Source organism: Eumetopias jubatus, unplaced genomic scaffold (genome assembly GCF_037043125.1).
Source record: "Eumetopias jubatus isolate StellerSeaLion01/CBP00866 unplaced genomic scaffold, mEumJub1_p1.0 scaffold_14, whole genome shotgun sequence".
NCBI classification, from domain to species: domain Eukaryota; kingdom Metazoa; phylum Chordata; class Mammalia; order Carnivora; family Otariidae; genus Eumetopias; species Eumetopias jubatus.
The window spans coordinates 103,409,469-103,433,256 of NW_028274820.1; the positions used below are offsets into that span (position 1 = coordinate 103,409,469).

The 23,788-nt window shown below is 51.3% G+C and overlaps 1 long non-coding RNA gene and 1 pseudogene across 1 annotated transcript; both read left to right on the forward strand.

Annotated features, from left to right (window-relative positions):
• Positions 1–294: 294 nt before the first annotated feature.
• Positions 295–5,256, forward strand: LOC114198014 (uncharacterized). Its single transcript, XR_003607004.2, has 3 exons — positions 295–332; positions 3,271–3,351; positions 4,774–5,256. It is a non-coding gene; the product is annotated as an uncharacterized LOC114198014 (long non-coding RNA).
• A 15,117-nt stretch (positions 5,257–20,373) lies between these two features.
• Positions 20,374–23,557, forward strand: LOC114198005 (tubulin alpha-1A chain pseudogene; annotated as a pseudogene).
• Positions 23,558–23,788: the final 231 nt, after the last annotated feature.

The window sequence follows — 23,788 nt, forward strand, 5'->3', positions numbered from 1 at the left end:
GCTCCGCCTCTCCCCGTAATCAGAGAAAGAACGTGAGGAGGCGGCCTTAACACTTGTCCAGGTGCAGAGATTTGAGGAGTCCTCTCCTCAGAGGAGGAGGGATTAGCGCGCCTCGGGGACACCCCTTAGGTGGCGCCTCCCACCCAGCCAGAAGCCAGGTGTTTCAGCCATGTTTCCTGTGTTCCTTCCTTCATCTGATGTGCAGTCCCCTGCAGTCTGGGTGGTTCCTTGGTTCAGTGGGGTTTTATAACTTCCTTCTCTTTCTCTCCTGCTCTCTAGTCCAGAATGCAGCCAGACTGGAAAATCCTGGAGCACTCCTTGCTTGACAGAAGGTAAAGATGCTCTGGAGGGGACTAGTCTGGGTTCAAAAACCAAGTGGCCATTCTGGTCCCACAGGTGTGGAATTTCACACTTTGACCTTTTTCTGACTGGCTGGTGGGGGGGGCAGTGACATGAGCCTGCGTTATTCCCCTCAATGCTGGAAACACTGCTTAGTAGCAGAAAAGTAGGTGGGGGCGGGCTTTACCTTGTGACTAAGGGAGCCCACCCTTACCTGCTCAAAATCTTCCCCAACTGTTACTTAAATTTCATCTCTTTAGCTTAACATTTTAATCCCTGTCACAATACTAATTTTCCAGGGCGTGGAAATCACCCCTTTTGACAAGAACCAATTTGGGAAGGAAAGATGGAGAGGTGGGCAGGAGCAAGTAGACAGAAGGGAAGTCAGGAAGAGCCATCAGGGAGGATTCAGAAGCAGGAAGCCACTGTTATTGCTGCCAATAAAGGCTTTGCCTGGGGCCTATCCTGGTTGATGGGCAGTGGTTAGCAGTTCTAATAGGTACTTTTGTCAGTTGCTTTGTGTAAATATGCCCAATCATTCATTAATAAAATTATCTGTTCTCTGAGTTTATTTTGCTGGAGTGTAGACTTCAGTGGCTGGGGATCCTAAATTAAAATGTTGTACCATATTGCCTGCATTTTAAGAGCCTTTTGTTGTTGTTGTTATTACATATGTTAATAGTTCTGAGATCTGCGTGTTTCTTATAGACCACGCCAAAGAAGAAGCTTACCAGACTTCTTTTTTCCTTCTGAAAAGATATTAATAAATTGATCACATATCTTCCAATCAGTGGAGTCTTAGAATTGAATTTTTGTGATTGTTTGGCTTTGGGGTGCCTTCTGAAACCACATCTTTGCCTCCACCTTCCTGCACACACAGTTATTTTAGCCAGTGGCTAAACACTGCGTGCCAAGCACCTGTATCCATATGATGACCCTTGCCACTTGATTGTTACTGAATGCACTGACCTATGACTCCCTTCTCAAAAATAACGCAGTACGATCTATGCTGAGCACAATATCAAAATTTAAAATAAAGATAAGCATTACTGAGTTTGCCTTTTGCTCAGGTCAACACCATTACTGATCCTGTCTTTATGAAAAATTCTGACTTTTGGGGGTATAATTAAAGTTTGCATACATATAAGTTTCTATAGATTACATATATAACAAGTTTATATACATAATAATCTTATATGTATATTTATACATGAAATATAAAAGTTATAAATCCGTGTATAAGTTTGTAATGCGCTTATATATAGCGAAGCTAGCGCACAGGGTCTGAGTAAAGTCTTAAGTCACCAATGTCTGTGTGGTCCTCTACATTTTCCGGTACCCTGGCAGTTAGGCTAAGGATGTGTAAATAATTCTGGCCAATGACATGTGAGTAGATTTGGTGTGTATTATTTCTGAGTCAGGCAGTGAAGAGTCCGTAAGTCTCCCCCACTTTTCCTTTCCTCTGCTGCCATCATCTTAAAGACCACATGTTCCAGACGGTGTCCAGTAAGAAAGGGGAGGGCAGCTTGCTTCAGACTTGATTGAAGTGGGTTAAGCCACTGAGATTTTGATAATTATTTGTTTCCACAACATCGCCTTGCCTAAAAAAAAAAAAAAAACTGCATTGAAATATTACTTATTACAATGACTGAGTTTTTTGGTACCCCCTTAAATTTTTACCCAGAGGCATCCACCTCACCCTGGTGTGGCCCTGTCCTTCTGACTGATGGAAGGATGAGAAGTAGAGGCTGGCCAGGATTGTGGGGGGCCGTGGGAAGCACCTTGGAGGTTCCAAGAGTGTGATTTGAGCACTGCCACTGATCTGCTATGTAATTGTGAGCAAGTCCCTTCCTTCCCCCTTCTGCGAGAGAATCTTCTGAAGATTTCTAAGGCCTCTTTAATGGGGAGCTTGTATTTTGTCTTGATTATATATATTATACATCTTTGTTAATTGTATTGCTCCGGTAATCCCTTTTTTATTTAGCTTTTCAGAAGTACCATTGCACAATGAATTGAAAATTAAAAACAAACACGCAAACAAAAGACCTCTGGTCCTTCACCACAAATGGCTTAGGACAGTGCTTCTCAGGGAAAGGGGGCTTGTGGAAGATGTTTCCATTGAGGTATCATTTGTCCAGGCTGATAGTAATGAGAGGTACGGATATACAGCACCTACTATGTGCCAGTGCTTGGGCTGTTTTACAGGTTTTAGTACATTTACGGGAGGAGATGCTATTAACCACATTTTATACCGCTCATGGGTTTGTGTAATTGCTGGTCCACAATTTTTTCCATTAAAATCCCCTAGAACTCTCAGAGACATTTTACAGAGGAGGGAAACTGAGACCAGCTGTCAGAGCGTGCTCTGATATCCATTTAACTTCTGTCTATTGATTTTAATTTGCAGGGCCCTCTGGAAAGAAACTAAAAAGCATGGCCCCGTCTGCTTTTAAAAGCTTTGTATGAGGCTAGCAGTACTATTTAGGAAACACCTTCAGGGTGACCTTGGACAGACATCAACATCTTAGCTGCGTAGGTCTGTGTATTTAGGAAACCAGTTACTCAGTTCTGGGCAGACAGCACCTCTCGGAAAAATGAAACAGGGTCTGGCCTGAGGACTCTTCGTGAATGCTTTGCTAACGCGTTGGATACCAGAGAGGCGGGTGTTGTCATTTCATCATGAAAACCAGGGCTAAGGGTCACAGTCAAATTTTTATTTTCCTTTAAACATGGGCACCGATTATGTAACCTTGTGAAAGCTTTTGCTGCCAACGAGGCCACTATTATCAACCCAAGGGTAGAGGTGGAGGTGCACTCACAACCAGTTGGGGAGGGCTGCTTTGGGGCAGCCTATCTCTTGACAACATTTTCCTGGGTCCCTTTTGATTTTACAGGGACCCACACAAGCCACCTCCTTTTTCTGCATTTCAGATTGCACTTCCTCCATAATGCCAGTTAACCATGGGTCGTCCTGCTCATGCAATCCAACAAGTACTTTGGATTAAGATAAAGGTAAGCTCTGTGGCAATATTCTCCCAACGGACAGACTTGCTGTTCACTTTTTTTCTCTAGAGAACAGTCTGGTGTCTTGACCGGCTCGGGGCCTAAACACACACTCAGCAGTTCTAAAGAATGACAGATTCAGCAGGCAGGATATGTGTGACCCACAGCACTGTGCAGTGGAGAGGCGTCTGTTTGCTAAATAAAAGAATAGGTAATCCCAGCAATTATGTCCCCTTCCTTGACTAAGGGTAGTAGTCACGTAAACAGCATTAGTTGGGAATGCAGTCTTTGGTTCCACCAATGGCTGCTTTCATAACTGCTTTCTAGAGTGCCCATGTAACTTTTGTTCTGGGGATCCAGCATTTCCTCCCATCCAGGGAGTGGGTTTGGGCTCCCTGGGCTGCAGAATTTGACTAAAGGTCCGTGTATGTTGGTTCTCGACTTAGTTCTGAGCTTTGAATGCACTGTCAGCTTGGAATATGTCTGATGACTGATTTCTGACCTCTCACTCAACCTATCTTTTTGGGGAATGATAAAATAATGCAAATTAATTATAGTGACTTCCCAAGCTAATAAAATTTCTTTGGCAATTCTCCTAGCCCCAAAGTTCATATGCTGCAGTACAAATACAAACATTAACTTGCATGAGCGGGTGTTTACCGGCACGACTCAACCATTTGCTCTTGTAACTTGCAGCTGATATCCAGACCTGGCCACTAGAATGCCAGATACGGTTTTTCAAAAGACTGTAGAAAAAAATACATTTACAGTGCCTTAGGATTGGCTGTGTTTGGAGAGCGGAGCTCCAGTGTGTCCTGGATTTTCAGGTGTTTTACAGACTAGAGCTCTTGACATCTACCCTTCACCGCAGATGCAGTTTCCATCCTGACTCTCAGAAAGCTGTGTCCCTCCCAGAGGGCCCAGCCACACCTGGAGTTAAACCCGTGCACAAACTTGCCAGTGTCTATCCCTGTCCTTGAACCTTAGCACTTCATATCACAATCAATAAATGCCTATTTGGTACATGGACAGAGCCTACAAGATGCTCAGTTCAAGGGCTCTGGTTGTACAAGGCGGCTGTCAAGGACACAGTGATTTTTGAGAATCCTCCTTATGCCATGTGGGTCAAAAATGTATTTTGTAAGATGTCCCTAAATACAACTCTGAACAGTTGCATGAGGTCTTGGGAGAGAATGGGGAGAGAGAAACTCCGTGCCGGGCCGTGGGCTTGCTAAAGGTCATTTTAAATCATTGCAACACACACTCCCAGTGCACCATTGTGCAAAAGGATTTACTTTGTTTTTTTATTTATTTTTCTATCCCTATTCACTGTAGCATTTTACCCCTAGGTGAAAAATGAAAAAGTAAAGCATGATTACAAAGTTCATTGTTCTTTGACCAGCCTGAGAGAACACTTTCCTGTCATTGTAGCTGATTCACACATGACGCAGGAGGTTCCAAGAATCTGGTGGACATGGATGCAGAGTTTCTTGGGACAACCGGAAGGACATTGTATGTAGCCAGGCTTGTGTGTGGGGCTCAGTGCTAATACGGGGCACTCGCAGAGACCCCCGTGCTCACGCTGGTCAACACCGAGGCCGGCAACCTGTCCAGTCTCGTGGCTAGGATGCGAGCACAGTGGCTTCAACCCGAGCTTCAACGAGAGTCTACATCTTGGTAGGATCATTGGTTCTGAGTCTTTTCTTTACCTTTGCAGCCTTAAGGAATTGACATAATTTGTTCACCAAGAGCAGAGATAGCTAGAGAATTGGGTCATTTTAACCACTCCCTTGTGAGAGACTGGGTTTTCAGCCTGTCTGAAGATTTGGTCTTTTGCGGGGTGAGGGGGGTGTTCTTGTTGTGGTCATTTCCCTCTGCCCTTAGAGCCAGTCTCTGTCCCGCCCTCCTCTGGGTTACTGGGAACTAAGGTCTCAGGATCTTTAGCCAACTGATCCCACTTCGTGTCTGGCCAGGTTTGGCCAGAGGGGGGCAGCGGGGGAGACTGGAGTGTGGGAGCAGGAGGGAGGCCAGGGGTTCTTCTTGCCTTGTTTTGCCTTGGGGAGCATTTCTTTCCTCTGTGGCTCCAGCCGCACCAGCCAGACCCTCTCTCAGGGGCTGCCAGGCCACCCTGACTATGGTCCCAGAGCCCAGTGGACATTTGACGGGAAATCGGGGGACATAAGGGAGGGAACCAGGTGGGCGGCTGTGGGGGAAGATTCTAGGACAGGTCAGGAGGGCGTGTGGCTGGGGGTGGCGGGAGGACAGGTAGGGCTTTATGTGGGGCTGGTGTTGGGGAACATCAGCCAGAAGAGTGGCACGACCTGGCTTCCGTTCTGAGGGGTTGGCCCGGAGGCTCTGTGAAGGAGAGAGTAAAAGGAGCTCTGACCGTCACCCAAGCAAGAGACACCGGGGCTCAGACCACGAAGGGAGAGGCAGGGTGGTGAGAAGGAGTTGCTTGCGGGTGTATTCTGAAGACAGAATCCCCGGGATCTGCTGATAGATTAGGTACCGGGTCTGAGAGAAGGAAACGGGTGACATACGGCTCTGAGGGTCTTGACCCGAGCAGCTAGAATGATCCTCTTTCCTAGGAGGGGAGGCTCAGGGTGAGGCCGGGGAAGCGGGGAGTCTGCTTTGGGCTGTAGTAAGTCTGAGGTGCCTGGAGGGACCTAAGCGAAGATACCTGAGCAACAGGGAGAAGTCTGGCTGGAGACATCGGCCCACCTGGCATTTCAGGCCAGAAGTGGGAAGAGATGGATGGATGGAGTGGGGGACCGTCCGTCGGGTGACAGGAGGCTCGTCACGTGACTGGAGAGAGGGGTGCCCAGAGACACGGGCTGGGGGGTTCTGGTTTCCCCAGGAATAGGGAGCAGTGGCCCCCGTGATGGCAGAGGAGGTGCGGGGGTTGGAGGAGAGAGAGACGGGAAAGCAGAGCGGGGAGGCGCCGCGTGGGGACCTTTCCCCGCACGAGTGGAAGGACGCGGTGTGCATCTGCTAACTCAGCAGCGTGTCTTGGAGCGTGTGCCTAGCAGTTTGCAGAGAGCTGCCCTGTGTCCGGAGCTGGCCACGACGTAGTATTCCACTGTAGAAACCCCGCATAACTTACTTGATCGTGATTTGTTATTTATTACATGTGTTTGTTTAAGCAGTCCCCTCCTGATGAGAATTGAGTTTGCTCCCAGGGCTGGAATGCTGATACACACTGCGGTGTTGTGAGGGACACGTGCTCCGATGCAGGTGGCGCGCTGTCCACCTCGAGAGGCAGGCCATCTGTCCTTCTTAGGGGGACAGCATGCACTCCCGCCAACAGGGCACGCGCAGGCCCGTCTCATGAGGCCCAGCAGCCAAGTCGCTTTTCTAACTTTTTGGTATTTGCTGAAAATAATGTCTCGTACTTGGACTGTTTAGTTTTCTTGTTCTGAATGAGGAACAGCTTTTGTGCATTTGTATTTGCTGTGCAGTTATCTTCCTGTGAGTTATCTGTCTGTGCTTCCGGCCCTTTCTCCTGCTGGGGCTAGCTCTTTCTCTCACCTGCTTGCGGGGGCTATTTATACCTTCACAGAATTAGCTCCATCAGTGCCGTGGATCGCAAGCGTTTCTTCCCGGTCTCTTTGTCTTCTGACTTTGTTTATCTTGCCTTTTTTTTTTTTTTTTTTTTTTTTTGCATGCAGGATTTCCCCCTTTTTATGTGGTTTGTGTTATTGATTTATTTCCATGGCTGCTGAGGTTTTCTGTCACATACAGAGGAGGGTGATGGGAGGGGACAGGCTCTGGACTCACACTTGCCTCTGCCACTGCCTGGTGGTGTATCTGCAGGCACGTTGCACAACCACTTGGTAAACACAGGATGAGCGTGTCTGGGAGTGCGTGAGCACCTGCACGTGGGACGTGCCGCTTTCTCTTCCTCAACGTCAGCCCCAACAGCAGAGCACACAGCAATGGCATGTTTGCTGTTTGCTTTCCGGGCTTCTTCTGGAAAATCACAGCACCCGTAATTTCCTGGGCATGTGCCCTGTGGCCCCCTGAAGTCCACCCAGCCTGTGCTCAGAGGTGATATATTCACCCCAGAGGAGAGCTCACGTCCTAGAAGTCTGTTCCAAAGTTGCCGTCGGTCCCGAGGCAGCCGATAGCCTGGCTCCTCGGAGATGGGGTAGCGTTTCTCACAGAGTGGCCCTCAGGCACTGGGCTCCTTCCCCACGTTCTGATTGGGCAGTTTGGGGTAGGCCGTGTGCACCTGCTGGTTTGAAGTTTGAGACCTGCTGGTCTGACCCTTCTGCTGGTCCTTCTCCTGGAAAGTATTTTGGGAACCAGAGACACAACAGCTGCACACTTTGCTCTTTCCTTCCAGCCAAGAGAGTTGCAGGCATGGTGCCTGCCTGTCACGCATGAGAAGGTGTATAGCTGTGGAGGGTGCCCTTGAGAAGAGCCCGTCCCCCAGGATCACCAGGCGGGAGAGCACAGCTGCTTCCCATGGAGCTGAACTGAGCCACCTTCCCAGCTGTGTGCCCTGAAAGCCTGTCTAAGTCCCGATGGGGGGACAGGTGGGGGAGGGGATGCCAACATGCGTCCCCTTTCCATTTCACGCGCACGACATCTGCACCGAGCCTTCCCTGAAAAGAGATTATGTTTATGAGATGTAAATGTGAGTTTAGGGTTTTTGACTTTATAAGTCTTTCTAGAGACTTTAACATTATTGAACGACAGGGGAATGAGTCAGAGGCCTGGAAATGAGATACCACTTAAGGCCCAAGTGGAAAGAGGGGTTTTTATGAAGGCAGAAAAGAGATCACATGGGATTTTAGAAAGTATGGTGGGCTTTGCACTGGGACTCCAGAGGGAGAAGGGCAATAGAGTTATTTGGGGGTGGTGTTTCAAGGAGGGAACGAGACCCTGCAGAGAAATCTGTTTCGACCTAGAACTGTTCCAGCCAGAGCTGTGTCCGAAACCCCCGCAGACAGGACTCGATTCTATTAGGGCAGGGGCTGAGTGTGGCTAGCCGACATGGGGACGTGATAGTTTGAAACATAGAAAAGACGTATGTTAAGATCTCCAGAGAGAAATTCCTGTTTGGTCTTAAAACCAACCACAGTGGTCTTTCTCCTAAACTCTTGGTTTGTTTGCTCCTCGTGGGCCCTGGAATGGATCCTCATGTCTTTCTCATGGGTGGGCAGAGCACAGAGCATCAACGCTGAAAGCTGGAACCCACCCACACGTGTGGTGTCCATTCATTGCTTTCTCCTCCTCTTTGGGGGATTTGCCTCCCCTGCTGGAAGGGGCTGCCCCTCCTAGAACTAGGTTCTAGTCCCTGCCCACCGGCTCAGCCAGTCACAACCACCCTCACTTGGGGAGCCAAACAGAGCCCTTCCCTGGGATTCTAACTGGAGCTGACCAAGCCCCCTTCCTCCCCACCCCTAGGCTGCAAGGCTTCCATCTGGAGCTGCCCCCCTCAAAGCACAGTAGCCTTGGCCCCTGAAGAGTAGGGCTCTCAGAAAGAGTAGGGAAGGGGGGACATGGAAGCCTTGGCCCCTGTCACCCCAACACCATTTCCTCCTCTCCCTCTCCCTGTGAGCCAGCAACATTCCATCTTAAGATAGGGTTGGATTTCTGCCTCTTGCAAGACAAGAGTCTTAACTAACAAACATCTCACTTTTAATTAACTTAATTTTGTTATTCTTTCTAGAACAGGGTGGGGAGGGAAAGAAGGGACGCAGGGAAGGGAGGAGAGAAGCAAAGAAGGAAGGGAAGGCTGTGTGTGCAGAGTTTGTAGCCCACAGGACTGCCTGTTACCCGGCTGTTACAGCCTGACCCCTCTGCCCCTGGGCCACCTTGGCCACGGTCTTCACTGTGGTCAGGTAGCCTGGCCCTCGTGGCCAGCAGCCTCCCGAACGCCCTGCAGAACCGGGCTGTTGATCCCAATCCATTCTGGATATCGGTGGGAATGGAAGCCTCCGAGGCCATGAGACCTGTCGTCCATGGGGGTGGGCAGCTTGCCGACTCCACACAGTGTTTGTGGGATGCTAGGGCCATTTTCAGAGGCTCAGCTCTAGCAGAGGCATCGGATAATCTTGCAGGTCTGGTATCTCTGATGGGATCGGAGTGTATAAATCTTCTTCCATAGGAAAAGAACTTTGCCCTTTGTGCTTGAAGAAAGCCTGCTTAAGCTTACTAATGACTGGGATTATCAAGGTCCACTGGTAATTTTTCAAGTTACCTGAGCAAGAAAAAAAAAAAAACACACAAAAAACAGTGATTACAGAAGCTAAGACCCAGCATCATCAAGCGCACGTTGGTCATTTGCTTTGACAGGCAGAATTCAGTCCTTTTTATTTCTGGTTAAGCTCCCGTGGCTCTGTAACCAGATACCTCCGGGCTGGGAGGAGAGGCTGCTCCAGGATGGAAGGGTTGTTGGGTTGATGTAAATGGTCAGATTTCTGGTTCAGAGAATTACCAAGACCTGATGAAAAAGAGCCCATTTTCCTTTTGGTTTACTCTTACCACATCTTCATTTTTTTTTTTTTTTATCCTTGTATCGCTTTGTGTTTTTACATCCAGATTCACCAAGTGGCTAATCTTAGGGCTACATGAGATTGCAAAATGCCCTGCCTCCCTGTTCTACCGCTGTTCTGCTTTCATTGAGAGCAAGCGAACAGCACATAAATAAGAGCAGTGTAATAGTCCACTGGGAAGATCTGCATTTGCTCTAATGATTTTCCTATTGCTCAAAATATTTTGGAACTCCTTTTAAACCTTTTGTAAATTTAGGGCAGTTTGTGAGGTGCAAAAAAGCAAAAACACCAATGTCAATAGACTTCCAGTGGAATACTTGTGTAAACATCTAGCCAAATCGTCAGCATAGACGAGGCATGTCAAGGATCCAGTAGTGAAATTCCCACATCACAGTGTCTGTCCACAACCCACTAGCCAGTGAATGTTGCTCCAACTGACCCTTATTAATGAAAACCTGGATCTGTTTCAGGCTGAATTGCTAGGATCCCAGGGATTACTCAGTTCATCTCTCTCTCCCGCATTAGACAAAGAAACAGTAACTTCAGAGGCTCCCATTTGCCGGCATATCTGTGTCAGTTGGGATCCTCGGGGAGGTGGATGCCAAGACGGAATCAGACACGTATGAGATTGAATGGGGGCACTGTCTGTGCAGGGTGCAGGGGAGAATGAGCAGGGGTAGTTGGGGAGAGCCTCAGACCATGGCTCAGGTCTGAGGGACAGCGGAAAGGGCTGGGTAGGAAAAGCCTCAGATCAGCACAGTGCCCAGCACAGTTCACAGCCAGACCAAGGGGGGGAGGGGGCACCACACACGAGTGGTCAAAGACATACTGTGGACCCCATGTGTTATGTCATTGCCTGGGGACAGCCCGAGGAAGGCATGGCCTCAGAAGCTAAGCGGGAGGCTCTGGGGCCTCAGTCAAGGGTGCCTCCGTGGCAGGGCCTTTGGAAGGACAGCTGGGTGTCATCTCCGTGGCCACCACATCCCCCCTTGCAACACATGGATGCACGGCTCTGTGCATGTGTAGGGAGCAACTCCCCTGTGGTTTTCTGGGTCTCTCCTCTCACTCTTGGGGACACTTAGAAGAGGGTGGATGGGATTAACTGTAAGCCACCGTTGCTGCCGCTGGTCTTGGGGCCCCGTGGGTGCCCATTCCCCCCCCACCCAGCCCCCACAGTATCCAGTCTAAATGGCCTGCCTGGGAGTGTGACCCAGACCTTGTCCTGAGGGCTCGGAGTCCTTTAGAGTCACACCGTCCTTGGGCCCAGGGCTGCAGGGCCCACAGTCATGCTGAGCCCGCACAAGGGAGGAGGCACACAGGTCCCTGGCTTCCACGTGTCTTCCTCCCCCAGCCCATTGTATGAAAACGCGCTACCTCCTACTGCTGATCAAGGTCAACTTACCCCACCAAGAAAGTGACTTCCTTCCTCACCCACCGGGCCCTGGCCACACAGAGCCAGAAGTGTCCTGGTGACTGCTGTAGCTTGTAGTTCAATAGGACCCTGGCTGTGTCCCCTGGCAAGAGAGTGTCCCCTTTTGGGACCCAGACTTTTAGCTCTACAGAGTCCAGAGTTGCAGGGGCAGGAAGCAAAGAGTCTCCCAGCAGGTCACTGGGGCGACTCCATGGTTCACGTATCCACGTGTTCTTCCCACGGGAGACACAGCACCACGGCGAGGTCTCCGATTGAAAGCACATGATGCACCTGCAAGGTGTTCCTTCCCAACCCTGCACAGCATCCCCTCCGAGCTTCAGGGACTCCTTCAATCCCCTATCCTGGCTCTCTCTGAGCCTGGCTGCTTCTGGATGGTGTGATAGACTAGTGCATCCTATAGTCATGGCCCCTCCCCCGAGCCTTCTTAGCTGTAAAGTGAGCCCTCTGTTGGATGCTCTGTTGTGTGGAGTCCATGCTTGGCCACTGTCCCATAAAACCCCCAGACAGTGGTGCTAGCTGAGGCTCTGTGGGCAGGAAAGACATAATCCACACCTGGAAGAGGTATCTATCCTTGTAAGATGAACTGCTGGCCCTTCTGAGATATAAGGGTCTTAATGTGGCCACCTTGCTACCAGGCAGATGGTCTCCTCAAGGAATAGCACCGCCTGGGGTCAGCAGTGGTCTCAGTGGCTGACTGGCTGAAAATCCTGAGGGGGCAGTTGCTAGATAAATGGGAGTCCGTGCTGTCAGGCCCACGCTTAGCCGCCTCCTCTGCCACTCTGGTTGCTCCATTCATGTACCCTTCTCGCCAGTCCCGGGGTGGCTGGTGACAAAGGCAAGCTGCCATCGACCAGTGAGGCAGTTTGCCCACTTGGCTCTCCAGTGCCTCTTGCATGGCGGGTGCTCTCTGGTGAGCACCAACATGGGATTCAAACATCTTTACACCTTGTGCCCGCTCCTGTATGTCCATCCACCTGCCTCTCCCCGGACCTTTCTGTCCCTGACCCTCCAGCCTTTTTCCTTCCAGACCCCTAACCAGCTAGCTGGGCCACTGGCCACAGCCCAGGCACCTTGGTCTATTTCTCTTTCCACACACGTGAGTGAGCACATGCCCACTGGGAAGAGCTCTTGCCTGGGTCATTCAGGGCTGCCCCGGAACATGACTGGAACGCAGCTGCCGAACACCTTCAGATTCCTCCCCCAAGATGGCCATCTGTCAATCAAGCTGGGATTTTTTTATTTGCTTCTTACAGTGGTCATATGGGACACCCCACACCCGACATGGCCATAGGAGTGGGCTGGTGGGGGGTGCCAGTGAAACCATCGTGAGTGATGTGGCAGTCTGAGATGCTGGCTCGTGCAGCTTCCTCACGCCCTGTGATTTTTGCTCAGCCTCCATCCTCTTGCAACAGACTGCTGCTCGTCTCTTCAGCTTTGTGACTCGGTGGGTCCCACAGGCCCTGGATCCCCCGGGGGCCCTTCCAGGTGCATGCACTGTTGGTGTTCCAAGGTCAAGTGTTTCCTCTACCAGGAGCCTGTTTCTCGAAAGGAGCATGGTTCCCTACTGTAGTTGGCATGCCCGTGCTCCAGACCATTGCTCCTGCATTGGGATTCTCCCCTGGCTGGTCATGACCTCCATGCTGCATTTACTCCCACTGTTGACACCACCAGCACTGCAGTGGACTCATCAACCCCCTCCCAGACCACCAGCCCCACCTGCCTTAGCTCTCCCCCAGCCCTATTCCCCAGTTCTACCTGGCAGTGTCTCCCCCAGGGGGTGGGCAGGCTGGCCTCTGTGGCCCATGAGCTATGGGGGTTGAATTGTATCCCCCAGAGGCATATGTTGAAGCCATATGCCTGGCACCTGTGAATGTGACCTTATCTGGAAATTGGGTCATTGCCAATGTCATCTAGTTAAGGGGAGGTCATTAAGGTGGCCCCTAGTCTAGATGACTGGGTCCTTATGAGAAGAGAGGAGGCACAGACACAGACATGCAGCAAGGGGAACTCCTTGTGAAGACACACATGCACGGAGACCACACCAGAAGCCACGTGAGGATGGAGGCTGGTTGGAGTGATGCACCAAGGATTTCCAGCAGCACCAGGATCTGAGAGCTAGGCACCGAGCACCTCCTCCCCGAGAGCCTCATGGGCTCTGCTGACGGCCCGGGTGACCCGTGATTTCGGACTTCTGGCCTCCAGAACTGCAAGAGACTGAGTTATGTTATGAGCCACCCAGTCCGTGACACTTACGACAGCAGCCGTGGAAACTGATACACACGCCTTTCTCGGCTGCCCCCCTGCACTTTGTCCTGCATCCTCTCCTGCCTGGAGCCCCCCTCCCCCTCTCCTCCACTCACCCACCACTCTCTTTGTCCCTGTCAGGGCACCCAAATTTCCCTTGGAGCACCCAGGCTCTCGCTCACCCCCTACCCTGCTGCGTTAACACATCCACGGGCAGTGCTGTACCCCTTAGCATTTAATTATAAACTGCCCACTTGATTTATGTATATTTCCCACCTTGCTCCATGAAAGGATTTTAGGCAGCTGCTGCTTTCGGTTGCTGGCTAAAAGGCTATTTCTGCTGTACTTTTCAAGGCTGTCCCGATTGGTTTTGGAACCAAGTAGGGTCCGACCTCAGCCCGCAGAGTAGAGAGCACATGGCGCATCTCCGCATGGGGTCAGGGCCTGCCGGAGAGGGGACCGGATCACATGGGTGCAGGCCTCCTAAAAACCCAGCTCTCGGGGGCCCAGCCACGCCCAGCATCTGACTCGATGCTCTGTTATGGTCAGTCTTCAAGGCCCTGACTCTGTGATTTAACCAGCCCGGGTGGCACGGGGACCACACCAGAAGTTACGAGAGACGAAGTCCGTTGGGGATTTGGGCCGAGCCCCATATTTGAACCCACCTGAGCCTCTAACTCCAAGGGTCCTTTAATAACTCTCAGGAGGAAAAAAAACAAAACGCAGATCTTACCACGTGAAAGTTAATGCACAGGAAGGGGACAGGGGGACCCATTCCAAATGTAAATGAAAGACAATTTACATTTAGCAACAGCCACATTTAGCACCCATAGGCTTCAATTTTAATTAAGGCAGAGAGTGGCTCATCTCCAGTCAAGGCCAGAGAATTCGCGCGTTCTCGTGACACATCATGTCATCTGGCAGAGCGGCTTTGCAGGGAGCCCCTGGTGTGACAGCCGGCTGGGGGCCAGCTGTGCTCTTGGTGGCAGCCAGTGGCTGCGCCCTGCCTCCCGGAGGACTCCTTCTGACCTGCAGTGTGTGAGCTGAGTGTAGCAACAACCTCATCACGGGACCTTCCGAGGCCCCCGCTCTGTCTCCCCTTTCAGTGAGGAAGGATTTGTGGCCCCCTCCCACCCCAGCGCCGACAGCCGTGCATGCCTTAGCTTCCTCATCTACACGATGGGCATCCGCCTCGCCTGGCCCTTTGCTCTGAGGCTTGAAGGAGGAGGTGTGTGGACCAGCAGTTTGCAGGACGTGAAGCCCTCTCTAAATAGAGTTATGCTCATCATCCCTGTATGTCCCGTGTGTCAGAGAAGCCTGTGAAGCTGTCATCCTTTGCTTTGTCGTGCCTGCTGGGAGGGGCGTTTCAGAGACCCCGGGCAGGAGTGACGTCCAGCTGGAGCAGAGGCAGCTGACCACGTGGGACCAGGACGTGGGGCTCGGCCCTAGGACGTCGGAGCCCCGTGCGATACTTCTGATTACAGAATCTGCAGTGACATCACAGCCCCCATCGAATGTTGCCAGGCCGGCTCCTCCCCGTCTGGTGCTGTGGCCTCCTCACACAGGGATGGGGTCTTCGGGTTCCTCACGAAGGACAGCCCTCCACTTCAGGCAATCCTGGAGGTTTACAGACAGGGACCCCGAAATCCAGCCTTCCTGCCTTTCGGTATTAGGGTGGCTGGGTGCCCCTTTCCCCTGAGGTCACTCTTAACTAGCCCGGGGACAGAAACGCCCCACCCTTTTCACCATCAGTGGGCTTTGGGGGGGTGAAACCAGTGCCCACCTCCTACCCAGCCCAGAGGAAGTTGGGTCGTAAAGAGCATTTTCCAAAACACATAGGAAAAAAAATCACCCTTCATCACAAATTCACAAATATACGCCTGCAAATTTAGCAGTGCTGTCTTCAGAAAGGCAGGTACCCCTCAACCTCAGGAAGTCCAGAGATCAGGACGCTTGGCTCTCTGTGGTGCCGGGGTCTCTGGTGCTAACCCCCAGCGTGTTGTCCAGTCCTGTTTCTTATCCTTGCTTTAGTGGCTCTATTATATTGTGCCTTTCACTATACATGATCTCAGATGGTTTTCTCCGAAGTAGGAGAGGTACAGATCACTCATCTTATTTATAACTCTGCAGCGAAGACCAGAATCAGAGTGTATAAATTGGGGAGGAATGTGAAGGAAAAGATGCTGAGCAAACAGGCTGCAGTTGGCACCTCGCTTTTGCCTCCTCCTTGGTTTCGATGACCCTGTAGCTTCGACCAGACAAACGCTCAGGAAGTAGCTAATGATTCGGCCAAAGCCATTTATTGACCGCGTCATTTCCACATGGCCAGCGTGCTCCCTGGAGGACATCCAGGAGAAAGTGCAGGCCCCTCGCCCCGCAAGAGGAGATGAGAGGGGCCCTCGCAGAGGAATGCAGCCAGTCCCTGGCCAGCGGGAATTGTCACAGGAGCTAACATTTATTATGTGCCTGTGTGTGCGACAGCTTTGTGCTGGGTGCTCTCGGCCCACCTGTGACCTCTCACACGTCCTTTGGCGGAGGCTCCTGTCACTGTTTCACAGATGAAGACGTAGAGACGCCAGGACACTAACTGTGGTCAGGATGGTGCAGCAGCAAGGCCCGGAGGGCTTCAACCAGGACCGGACAGCCTGGATTTCCAGCAGGTGTGCAGGGCCCCGAGGCAGACACCCGGAGCCACGGAGCGGCAGGGAGGGGGTGGCCGGGCCTCGTGATCTCACCCTGAGGGACCGGCTACAAGCCACAGGGACCCCTGTGCTGCCTGGGGCCACAGGACACCTCCGAGGTACCTCCCCTCTCCTGCTCCCCTCCACAGCCCTTTCAGACGCTCCCCTCCCCTCACTCCAGCCAGTAACCTTTCCTCCTACTTCTCCGGCAAAGGGACAGTCAGAAGGGGACTTCTGCCAGGCTCCCTCCCCCACGGACCCCCTACCAGCAGCGACTCCCACAGAAGACTCTTGACTCTCTCTTTGCTAGAAACCGCTGTTCTGCTGTCCTCGAGCCATCATTCCCTCTCTTTCCTGCTCCATCAGTGTTTCTCTCGCCCATGCAGTGGTTCTTCCTCTTGGCTACATATTGGAGGCACCCGGTGAGCTTGAAAACAAAATGAATGGGGGCCTTGTTCCTACAGACTTTGACTGGAATAGCCTGGAGTTCTCCCCAGGCATCCGGAGACATGAAGCCGATTGTGCCAAGCATCCGCAACCGAGAGCCAGCTCTCCTAGGGCGCCCACCAGCCAGCTCTCTCCCACCCACACCCCTCCAGCTGCTGACAACCCCCCCAACGTCAGTCCTCAGTGCTCATCTTACTCACCTTCCAGCAGCGCTGAACAGTTGGTCTCTCCCTCTTTCTCGAAGCACTTCCTTCCCTGGCTCCCTGACCTCTCGCTGGGGCTCTCTGTCCACCTCGCTGGCCGTTGCTGGTTCCTCCTGATTGACTCTTGGTGGCCTGGGTCTCCATGCTGGGACGTGTTCTGTTCCCCGGGTACACTCACCCCTTGCTGTGCTCACTCAGCCTGCAGGCTTTATAAGTCATCCATTCACTAAGATTGGATCTCTGCTCTGACCCCTTTCTTAACGCTAGACTTGTATATCCAGATGCCCACTTGACCTCTCCAGGTGGGGATCTCTCTGACATCTCTAACCGGCCATACCCCAAACCGGGATCCTGCCCTTCTACCCACCACACCATAGCCTTACCAACCTTCCTGTTGCTCAAGCCAAAAACTGAGTTGTCTTGGATTGCTCGCCTTCTTAGTGCCTATTTCCAATCCCATCAGCAAATCCAGGTGGTCCTGCATCAAAGTGTATCCAGAACCTTTGCTTCTGACCCATCCTCCATGCCAGTCTGGTCCAAACTGGATCGTCTGTCATCTGGTAACTGGTTTCTACTTCTACCCTGCTCCCCTGGTACATCCTCAAAACAATAGTTAGAGTGATCCTCTACCAAAATCCCTCCAAAGGCTCTACCTTTCACTCTTGTCAAAGCCCATGTCCCCATGATGACCTACAAGGCCTTTATGATGGGCTCTCCATTCGTCCCCTCCTCGCCCCTTCTCCAGCCGGCTGGCTGTTCTCCAAGCTCTTGCCCCAACATGCCAGACTCCCTCCGACCTCAGGCTCCTTTGCCTAGGCTACTCCCTCTGCCTGAAAATGTGCTTTTCCTAGATATCTGGATGATCTCCTTTCTCCTTTCCTCCAGCTCCCCACTCAAATTCCACTTCTCAGTGAGTCCTTCCCAGACTGGCCTTTTAAAAATTGAAATAGTCTTTCCTGGCATCTCCCTTCTTTGCTCATTTATCATCTCTTTGGCACGTGTCACCTGCTAATACCTAATATCTCCTAATGCTTAATTTACTTATATGTTGTGTTTATTGTCCGCTCCCACAGGAGGTTTTAAGTCCCATGAGGTCAGAGATGTTTGTTTTGTTCGGTGCTCCCTAATCTACTACGGTGCCTGGTGCTTAGGAGACAGTCAATAGTGTTTGTTGAATAAACGGATGTGATGCAGACCAGGAGCTGTGGGGGATGGTGAAGGGAGGAAGAAGGCCTCGTTTGGTTCCAGAGGGATTATCACTAATATTTGGTGCTGGGAGTGCTTCCTGAAGAAGATTGGAGCTGAACCTTGAAGGGAGGATAGTCTCTAATGACAGTAATAACAGTTGGAATAAGCCATGGGACTCGTGAAATCCTAGGAACGATTTCGGCAGAGCTCTGCTCTCAGAGGAGGGGTGGCCCTGGAGAAGCCGAACCGGAGATAGCGTGAGGAGGTGGGATGCGAAAGCAAGCCTGGGGGCAGGGGCACAGTCTCCTGGAACGTGTGGGCGCCGCGGCGAGCTGCCAGGCCCCCCATCTTCGGCCCCCACGGCGAGCTGCCAGCCCCCCTCCCATCCTCGGTCCCCAGCAAGACGACGCAGTGCTTCACAGAGAGGGTTAGGAATCCCGTCTGTGTTTTGCCGGGGATGTACCCGTCTTGAAGGAAATTCTTTGTGGAGACGGAAACAAAAGATGTGCAGATCCGTGGTCAGTGATTAGGCATTGATCCCCATTTCTAGTCACAATTATGTGTTGCCATGACAACTGCACAGTCAGGACCAAGCCAGAGTCTCCCTCCGCGTATCAGATGCAGACACGCTGTGTGCACTTTTCCACCTCAGCCTGAAATGTGGAAGCCACGGGTTTTCATGCCAGAAACCCAAGGAGAAGGCCACGGCTCGCCCTTCAGGAAAAGGAGGGCGTGGGGGGCGTATTCACCCCCCTGCTCGAAAATCTCTGAAAACAGCTTTGACTGCGCCCCTCCGTGGCTCCCCACTCTTGTCTACTGTCTTCACTCCCTCACGTCTGCACCACTTGCTTTGGCCAAATTCACTTTCATAATTTTCTAGGTGCACCAGGGAGAAGAGTGTATAAGCAAGGAGACAGAGGAATGAAACAGCATGGAATATTCTGGAAGCACTTGGGGCTGTGAGGGGCCAGGTGGGGAGGAAGGACGTCGGCATCTCGCAGACACTACGCTAACCCCCGCTCTGCCACGCATGGGTAATGGGCAAGTTCCCTCATTGTCTAAACGTGCTCTCCTCACCTCAGTAGGACTGCCTTGCAAATCAGGGCTGAGCTAAGGGAGGCTGGCTGTGTGCCCGCCTCTAGCATGGAAGCAGGCAGCTCCAAACACAGCAGAGGTGGGCAGATGGGGAGGGCGTCCTCATGCTGCACACCGAAGACTTGGAGTTTGACTGGTGGGGGCAAGGAGTCAGGGAGAGATTTAAAGCTGAGGAAGGGTTGGTGCTGCTATTAATCCCATTTTATAGACGACAAAACTAAGGTACAGAGAGGTTAAGTAATTCGCTCAAGACTGCACACTTAGCAGGTGGCAGAGCTGGATTCAAACCCAAGCTCTTAACCACCATAGTGGTTATTCTTCCTCCAACTAAATAGGAAAAGGAAAGGTCTTTGAGACTAAGGCCATGTTAGGGACTGTGGAAGAATTGACTGAGATCCACAGAAAAGCTGGACTTGGCTTTGCCCCCAACATAGTGGTTAAGCTGCTGAGAAAGGAAGAATTTAGGTGATTGGCATACCCATCAACACATTTTCTTTAACAAGGATGGACCATCGGCCCTCTCTGAAGCCTGTGGCACCACCCCTTACTCCTAGTGCTTTGCGGAAAGGCCTGTCTGAAGTCCTCCGTGCTCTGGGCCAACTGTACGGCCTTGTGGAGCAGCTGTTTCCAGCCCTCCAGGCCAATCTGGGAAGGAGAGGTCCTGGTGCTAGGACTCAAGACTTCTCACACACACACACACACACACACACACACACACACACACACACACACACACACACAGCAGAATAGTGTGCACGAGAAAACCCAACGCCTACATCAGGACTCAGGCTGGAGGACGAGAGTGTCGTCTGCAGCCATGGAGGACTATGATGGCCATCTGTTAGGGTCCACTGCACATGTCGCAGCCAGAAAGAATTTAATATGGAGCATCAAACCCAGCACAGTCCCTGCCTGGCTGCGGGCTGGCAAGCCCACGGAGCCGGCCCTGCTGCTCCTGCTGCCCTTTGGGCTGGGGCTCCAATAGGAGGAGAGGTGGTTGGAGGTGGTTCTACCAGAAGCCCCCAAACTGGGGTCATCTGACTGTCGCTTGGCCATCAAAGGAAGGGAATGTAATTGGCCACCAAGGAGGTGTTGCAGCTTCTTCCAGGGACACCCCAGAAAGCAGAGAAATACTCTGGACCTCCTTCAGCTCCCCCTTTTTTTTTCCTTCCAGTGCCTCCATTAGTGGGGCAGAGAGGGACTGGGGCTCGCGGGGGGCCTGGGACATGTCCCTACAATGAGAGCAGGGTGGACAGGGCAGGGAGGGCAGGGATAGATGGGAGAGCAAAAGGTGGTTGAGGGGGCATGCTGTTAATCCCACCTGGAACAGTCCTGGGTTATCTGGAATAAGCTAATTCCAAATACACCGTCCCATTGTCCCGGGAAACTACTGAAGCTTTCTGGACGTTTAAATACGGGTATGCACCGATACCGGATTTGTCTTCCTGACACTCAGCATTCCACATTCCACTTGCTCAGTGGGACCTGACCCCAAAGTCTGGCTACAGAGTCTTTATCTGAACAAAATCCAGCATTAAAAAAGAATTTTAAAAATTTCCCAGAATTAAAAAAAAAATCCATAGTAAAACAGTAATCAAATGCTACTTCTTTAACATAATAGAAAATGTCTAACAAAATCATTGGAACACCAGAGGTATTCTCATTCAATTCTGAATGGTCCAAGAATTATAAATATTGAAAAGGAGACAAGAATTTGTTTGATGATATAATCACCTACCTAGAAAACAAATTAAAATCAACTGGAAAACACTTAGAATGAATACGGTAATTCTAGAAAGTGACTGGCTGGAAAATAAATATTCAAAGCGTAATGCTTTTCTTATGTAATAACAATAACCAGGGGCTCCTGGGTGGCTCAGTTGGTTAAGGGCTTGCTCTCGGCTCAGGTCATGATCCCGGGGTCCTGGGACTGAGCCCCGCGTCGGGCTCCCTGCTCAGCAGGAAGCCTGCTTCTCCCTCTCCCTCTCTCCCTGCTTCTCCCTCTCCCACTCCCCCTGCTTGTGTACCCTCTCTAGCTGTCTCTCTCTCTCAAATAAATAAAATCTTAAAAAAAATAATAATGACAATAACCAGCTGGAAAATGAGAGGGAAGAAAGATGTGGCTCACAAAAATTAACGTGCAGCTCCTTTACAAGGGACAAGACAGACCCCGGTGGGAGGCTGGAAGGTGACCGAGTGAAGGGGTGGGGCACGTTCCTGGAAGGGGAGACCCGGAGCAGTGAAACCAGCCCTACTTCCTGGAATACCACGTCCATCGGACAGAATCAGATCCTATCGCCACCACCACACACACACACAGGACTTTAAAATTTGGAATGTGTACTTTTAAAGTTCCTCCAGAAGAACAGATATAGGAGAAAACGTATTAATGGTTGGGGAGGGGTGGTTAGGAGAGAACTTCTTCAGCTGACTGTACGTATTACATAGTATAATCCTAAAAAGACATAGTCGTGGGACAACAGGAAGCATGCAGGTCAGTGAAACCCTAGTGATCGTGTCGTACACGATGATCATGATGCTTTGAATCATGGATAATCATTTATATATTTCATATGATAATGTGGTCACTGTTACGCTGGCGGCTATCAGTGACTGCTTCCGCAGGGTGACACGGCTTCTCCAGTTCCTTCCGAAGCAGGTTATGGGATGGGGGAGGAAGGAGAGAACATGAAACTTCTGGGTCCCAGGAAGATGAAATAGACATCCTGGCAGGAACTCACACTCGTGTCTTCCGTTAAAAGCACTGGGTGTTACATGAAACTCATGAACCATTGAACACTACATCAAAAACTAATGATATGTTATATGTTGGCTAATTGAATTTAAATTAAAAAAAAAGAAAAAAGAAAAGAAAAGTAATCTTGGAGAGGTTCTCTTACATCCACCCGCGCTGTAAGAAGCAACAACCTCTCTCCCCTTCCTCTTGGGCATCCGCTGGGCAGCTGCAAAGCAGCAATCATGCGTGAGTGCATCTGCATCCACGCTGGCCAGGCTGGGGTCCAGATTGGCAGTGGCTGCTGGGAGCTCTGTTGCCTGGAACGCGGCCTCTAGCCAATGGTCAGACGTCAAGTGACAAGACAAGGGGGAGGAGATGACTCCGTCAACACCGTCTTCAGTGAGACTGGGGCTGGCGGGCATGTGTCCGGGGCAGCGTTTGTAGACCTCCAACCCACAGTTGTTGAAGTTCCCGCCGGCCCCCACCACCAGCTCCTCCACCCTGCACAGCTCATCACAGGCAAGGAAGATGCTGCCAATAACTGTGCCCGAGGGTACCACACCATCGGTAAAGAGATCATTGACCTTGTCTTGGATGGAATTTAGAAACTGGCTGACAAGTGCACAGGTCTTCAGGGCTTCTTGGTTTTCCTCAGCTTTGGAGGAGGAATGGGGTCTGGGTTCACCTCCCTGCTGATGGAACGTCTCTCTGGCCATTATGGCAACAAGTCCAAGCTGGAGTTCTCCATTTACCCTCTACCCAGGTTTCCACAGCTGTAGTTGAGCCCTGCAACTCCATCCTCATGACCCACACCACCCTAGGGTGCTCTGATTGTGCCTTCATGGTAGACAACGAGCCCATCTGTGACATGTAGAAACCTCCATACTGAATGCCCAACCTACACTAGCCTGAACAGGTTGATAGGTCAAATTGTGTCCTCCATCACTGCTTCCCTCAGGGTTGACAGAGGCCAGAAGTCCAGACCAGCCTGGTGCCCTATCTCTGCATCCACTTCCCTCTGGCCGCATCTGCTGAGAAAGCCTCCCACCATCAGCCTTCTGTAGCAGAGGTCACCAGCGTGTGCTCTGAGCCAGCGAACTGGAGGGTGAAAGGGGACCCTCGCCACGGCAAACACACGGCTCCCCGCCCATCTTATCATGGTAGACATGGTTCCCAAAGATGTCCGTGCTGCCGCTGCCACCATCAAGACCAAGCATACCATCCAGTTTGTGGACTGGTGCCCCAGTGGCTTCAAAGTTGGCATGAATTACCTGCCTCCGACTAGGGTACCTGGTGGAGACCCAGCCAAAGTACAGCGAGCGGTGAGCCTGCTGAGCAACACCGGAGCCATCGCTGAGGCCCGGGCCTCACTGTTCACTGGTATGTGGGCCAGGGCACAGAGGAGGGAGTTTTCTGAGGCCCATGAGGACATGGCTGCTCTTGAGAAGGATTTTGAGGAGGATGGTGTGGATTCTGTAGAAAGAGAGAAATTACTTCAGTTAAAAATGTCACAAAGTGGGGCGCCTGGGTGGCTCAGTCGCTTAAGCGTCTGCCTTCGGCTCAGGTCGTGGTCCTGGGGTCGAGCCCCACGTCAGGCTCCCTGCTCAGTGGGAAGCCTGTTTCTCGCTCTGCCCCTCCACCCTGCTTGTGTTCCCTCTCTCGCTGTGTCTCTCTCTGTCAAATAAATAAAATCTTTAAAAAAAAAAAAAAAAGTCACAAAGATGCTGCCTTTACAGGAAAGCTCATTCTGTTTTAAATATTGAAAAGTTGTGCTCTGATCCGTTCATTTGTAGGTAGCAGTGTATACTCTCATATGCAATGACTGACCTATGCTTTAAAACACGACTCTGTTACAGACCCAAGCTGTCCATTTCTCTGATGGGTTTAAATCAAGTATTCCCTGTCTTAACTGGAAA